This window comes from Propithecus coquereli, unplaced genomic scaffold (assembly GCF_000956105.1).
Source record: "Propithecus coquereli isolate 6110/MARCELLA unplaced genomic scaffold, Pcoq_1.0 Scaffold9, whole genome shotgun sequence".
NCBI classification, from domain to species: Eukaryota; Metazoa; Chordata; class Mammalia; order Primates; family Indriidae; genus Propithecus; species Propithecus coquereli.
The window spans coordinates 6,818,361-6,824,585 of NW_012155284.1; the positions used below are offsets into that span (position 1 = coordinate 6,818,361).

At 36.0% G+C, this 6,225-nt stretch overlaps 1 pseudogene; it reads left to right on the forward strand.

The window, feature by feature from the left end:
• Positions 1–1,478: 1,478 nt before the first annotated feature.
• Positions 1,479–6,225, forward strand: part of LOC105826503 — a 30,711-nt pseudogene continuing 25,964 nt past the window's right edge.

Genomic DNA, 6,225 nt, shown 5'->3' on the forward strand with positions numbered 1-6,225 from the left:
AACATAAAGGAAATATTAATTTGATATATCCTCTTTTGAAATGTTACCTTTGTCCTAGATTATTCATACTAAATTTTGGATGGTATATTCAAGAATGCTTTGAACAAATGAAGCTCTAACCCTTCCATGTGTAAAGTCAGCATATATTCTAAATTTTCTTTCACAATTATACTATCACATGCAACTGGGAACAAAAGCTACAGGGAACAGAGTGTAATGGATCGTGATAACTATTTTAGAACAGCTTGAACCTGCTTGTAGCCTACAAGAAGGCTATGTGAGCTGAATTCAGAAATGCTAAAAATGGATTTTACTGCAAGCTGCAGTTACAGGGGCAAATATGCTTTTTTATAACTTACAACAATAGAAAGGCTCTCAAATAAAAGGATTTGTGTCAACGAAAATATGTGTTATCATCCATGTCCTTCCATTTTGTTCATTTCCTCCTAATACAAAGCACACACATAAATACACACAGAATGGTTTCTAAATCACTAATACATTTTGTTCCAACTGCTTGCCACTAATGCAACAAATAGCATTTTTCTATCATTTTACTGATGTTATGGTTCTTGTCTCTTGTGAATGGAATTATTACTACTACAGCAAATCAATTGGGTTTTAATGTTTTGAGGCAAAAGAGAGGTTAAAGGAGTGAGTTTTTGATTTATTGTCTCCATGTTCTAAATGTACCATACTTATGTTTGAGATAATTGTATTAAGGACAGAAAGGAGGAGGAAAGGAGAGAAATGTACCACAGTTTCATTCTATTCTAACTTTGAATATCCTTAAGATATATTGCTCTTGTCCTAGCTCCTTGGCAGTAACTCATTGGGTACAGAGCCACTTTGGTTCAAATTATAATTTTCAAGCTATACTTACCATCAGCCGGTTCTTAATGAACAGAAACCTCCCACATCCTGGAAAATCATGTCCCTTCAGTATGACCAGGATGATACCCTTCAATTCCTTGCTGAGCGGTTATAAGCTAATGTATGTGGGGAAAAATACGGGCAAGAATATTTGACATTTGATAATGCTGTTCTGCCACTAAGGTCACCCCATTCACCCCTCACCCCTTGCCTGGGAACCCGGCATGATAAAATGGAATCCTTTATCAGGAGAGAATGCCATTGTTGAATGACTTCTTCATTGTTTGAGAAACATGACAGACAGAGATTTAGTTGCCCATCAAGCATATTAGTTCATAGAAAAAAAAATTTTCATTAATCCCATTTCTTTTAGTCTGAATCCTCCCAAGCACAACCCTCACGCTCCCTTTTTTTCTGCGCTGTCACTCTCCAAACTACTTCTGATAGAAAGACACAAGCAAGAATTTAATGGTGCAGAACAAGCAAGTCAGCCCTCTCTGCAGTGTACCCTATACCAATGAGAATGCGCTTCCCATGACTCAGAATGAATCAGATGGAGAAGAAAAAATAACAGCACAAAACTGCAGCTTCAGAAATATATGACAATGTGTGACCTGGAGAAAGGAGACTGCACAACTGATTGTGGTCATCCAACAGCTAGTTGGCCTGCCTGCTGCATTCTCCAAGGGACAGGTCTGTTGTTTATACACACTCTGGCAAAGTAAATCATTTACCTCTGTTCTTCCAAGCTACATGTTATATCAAATTCAGTGGAATATGTCAAAACCTGCTCTTTGCATTTACATTTTAACTGCCCCAATTTTCTGCCCTTTATATGAAAGCTTAACATATATATATATACATACACACATATATTTTATTTATCTATCTATATTTATATATATATATGAAGACTCACACAGAATGAGGGCTCAAAATACAAATTATATTTTTTCAGAATACTCAGAATATATACAGAATATATATATATACACACACATATATATATACATCTCAGAAATACTGAAAAGGGGAAGTTCTTTGGGTTATACCTACTTTTTCCTTTTTCATGATTTCTAATTGAAATACAGGGTGTCCCTCACTAGGAATAGCCAGGAAATTTCCTCTATCTACTTGCTACTGGAATTTTCCTTCCTTCCATCCTCCCCTCTCCCTCAGTCCTGTGCTCCCACTGCTGCCTGGATCCTCATCCCCCTCCTCATTCCCACCACTCAACATTCCACGCCCCACTCTTGACTTCACCCCACCGCTAGTGAGTTGTGAAACCTACGGTAGAGTACAACCTGTCAAGGGAAGAGAAGGCAGATTGGGGCAAGGAAAACTTCTCTGAACACTCCTTGTTTTTTACCGTGTTCCAATGCAATCTGAGAGAGAGAAACGAGAGAATATCCCATTGCTCCTCCCTGCCCAGCCTCTCCCACCATTGCCCAATGCTGACGGGCTCGGCCAGAATTGGGAGGACAGAAACAGAGGGACAGATGAGAGAAGGAGGAGATGACACAGGATCAGATACCAACTCTCCCCCATGCCTTGGCACAATGTAAGTTCTGGGGAAAAGGAGAGGACAAACCCTTAATTAACTGAGATTAAGGTCTTGCCATCTGGCAAAATAAAGGCTCAAAATACAAATTTATTTTTAGCTACTTTTCTTGTCCACTTAAGTTTAAGCCACTTAAGTTTAGCTGTTGCCTTCTCAACATGGTAAGAAATACCTACTTTAAACCAACCGCCAACACAATAACTTACAATGATAGAGGCATTCCCATTAAAAAATAACGATCAAAACAAGTAAATACATGATACTCATTCTTCTGTTCAATTCAATTTAAAAAATTGAGAAACAGAAATAAAAATAAGCACTTTACTACAAATGAGGACACAAAATCATCATTTATAGCCTATATAAGAATCAGTTGAAAATCTCTTAAATTAATTTTTTAAACTTCAACAAAATAATCAGATACAAGATAAATATACATTTTCCAAGTCTTGCCTATATAGCATCTATGACCAACAAGAATCATGGGAGAAAATCGAGTTTATACAAAACAACAATATAAAGCATAAAATATCTATGAATAAACCTAACCAAAATCTGTGTGATTAATATGAAGAAAACTATGGAATTTTACTGAGGCAATAAAATATTTACATGTAAGAAGAGATGTCACATATAAAGATGAATAGATCAAATACTACTAATGGTAATAAAAGGCAACATCTGTTGAAAGCAATGAATAATGGGAGTTATTAATACTTAGCTGTTTTAATTAATGATCACACTATATTTCAAGGATTGTTCAAGATGTTTTGTATCTTTTAAATTTTATTTCATCTTTCCAACAAACCTATCATTTACCACTATCCACGTTTTACAGATAATATATGTCAGAGTACAAAACCATCCACTTTGATATGTTAACTTTATTAAAATGTCTGGATCTCTACCCCCAAAGCATATAACTTCAACAAAACACCTGAATAAAGTCTATGAAATTTTTTAACAGGATAAAATTAAAATTCTGAAAGGTGTGAAGGGAAAAAAAAAAAGCTTGAAAGAGCAATGCCACAGAAGAATTAATGGAGAAGACACTAGTATACACAAATTGTAAATATTTGATCAAGGAAGCATCACAAACCAATGGGAAAAAGCACTGACTTTTTTTTCCCCAGGAGCAAAAAGTTACAAATTTATTTTAGCATGTATACACAGGAACTCTCAAAATGAAGATTCCACATTGATTATATTTTAAATGATGTTGAGAAAATTGGCTATTTTGGAAAAAAAAAATTGGCCCTTAATTCACATCACACATTACGTTCCAGAAGTTTTAAAGAACTAATTTTAAAAACACATCATCATCACCATCAGAAAGTAGAAGAAACCATGAAAGGATAGACTGAGAATAAAAGCAAAAAATATTACAAAGAAAAAGTTCAACAAATTTAACTATATAATAAAATTTCCAAATTTCTATATTATATGAATAAAATATTAAGGTAAAAATGAGGGAAATATTTGCAATGCATATGAAAAAGAGTTCATATATTAATATGTAAAGAAGTTCTATGAATCAATTTTTGAAACACAAACATGCCAACAGAAATATAGACAAAGAATATGAATAGGCAACTTATAAAAGTATTACTCATATATTTTATTTCTGTTTATGTTAGAAATAGATATGGTATTTATGGTAAATTGTGTTTTGCTAGTAATTAGATTATATCATTTATTTTTTAAATTCACTGGAACAAATTTTTATAATATCCTCATATTTTTAATGTCTATAGGATCTAAAGCAATATCTTATTCCCAGTTCCTGATATTGGTAATTTGTAGCTTTTCTTTTGTCTGAGTCAAACTTTCTTGCACAGAACCAACTTTTGTTTATGTTGATCTTATTATGTTTGTTCTATAGTTCATTATTTTCTGCCTCTGTCTTTATTATTTCTTTTTTCCCCTTTCTTTGGTTTTAATTTGCTATTCTTTTCCAACTTCTTGAGATGGATGCTCAGATCACTGGTTTTCAGTCCTTCTTATTTCCTAACATATGCATTAGATATTACAAACTTCCCTCTAAGCAAGGCTGCATTCTTAAACTTATAAAGTAATTATAGTGATTTGCTTATTCATGAAGTGAAAGTCAGTTAACTAGGCAAATTAATTTTTGCAGCAATGATAATGGAAAGATAGTGGCAAAGGAGATAACTTTTGGTTTAAGATAAAAATGGTTAGAGTAGATACGACCATAAACAAGCAAGGATTTCAGGAAACTTAAATAAGAAGATAAGGAGAAAATTTTTCTTAAATGTGAATCAGATTTTGTCTTAATTTCCCCCTTAGGGAAAGTAGACTCACAACAGATGTTCCATCCTCTTTTAAAGAAATCAGTGTTCATTTCTCCCAAAGCATTGAGATTACCATTCATGATCCCTAGTGGTAGCAGGGATTGAAAGAATAACAGTTTGTAAAATCATTGAACAGAGGGAGGAGTATTCCTACTGATACCCTGTAAATTTTTACTAGAATCAATGAAGTACAGAGAAAAAGAGAAGGAAATCCATCCAGAGCCTCAGAGTCAAAGCCAGTCCCTGGCCCAGTCCCATCCTGCAGCCGCCTGCCTCATCATTCCTTTCAACATGACAGATACCACTGTGTCCTTCACCAAAGTCTCTAGGACCACAGCAGCGCCCATCAGGTAGGTCATGCAGCTGCTGCATGTGCAGCATGCAAGCAAGCAACTCACTGCAGTTATGCAACACAAGGGCATTATAGACTGCATGGTTCGTATCCCTAAGGAGCAGGGAGCCCTGTCCTTCTGGCATGGTAACCTGACCAATGTCATCAGACATATCCCCACCCCAGCTACTGTTACCCTCAAAGGTAAATACAAGCAGATCTTCCTGGGTGGTATGGACAAGAGGACCCAGGTTGGACACTACTTTGCATGGAATCTGGCATCAGGTAATGCTGCTAGGGCCACATCCTCCTGTTTTGTGTGCCCTCTTGATTTTGCAGCTAGCTTGATTTGGTACCTATCTAGCAGCAGATATGGGTCAGGCTGGAGCTGAAAGGGAATTGAGAGGCCTCTGTGACTGCCTGGTTAAGACCTACAACTCTGATGGGATTAACGGCTTGTATCAAGGTGTTAATGTGTCTGTACTGGGTACTGTCATCTATTGAGCTGCCTACTTGGGTATCTATGACACTGCAAAGGGAATTCTTCCAGATTCCAAGAAGACTCACATCTTCCTTAGCTGGATGATCACACAATCCGTCACTGCCATTGCTGGGTTGACCTCCTATTCATTTGACACTGTTCGCCACTACTTGATGATGCATTCAGAGTGCAAAGGAAATGATATCATGTACACGAGCATGCTTGACTGCTGCAGGAAGATAACTCGTGATGAAGGAGGCAAAGCCTTTTTCAGGGGTCCATGGTCCAGTGTTCTCAGAGGCATGGGTGTGCTTTTGTGTGTGTCTTATAGATGAAATCAAGAACACACATTAATAAATTATTTCCTAGCTTCTTTTTCTCCCTGTGAACAGGCACATTGATATAACATATCTTGAGCCTTCTTTGACAGACTCTTGGCTGTCTATTTATCAATGGCAACTACTAATATTTACTGGTTGAAAATCAGGAGCAATAATATTAAATTACCAGTTTTCTCTGAAAGCCATTTCCGTGATGAGGATGAGGATGAGGATGATGGGACTCAATTATATTTTTTATTTCAGTCACTCCTCATAAGTAACAAATTTGAAGAAATATAGATGAAAGAAAGAAAGAAAGAAAGAAAGAAAGAAAGAAAGAAAGAAAG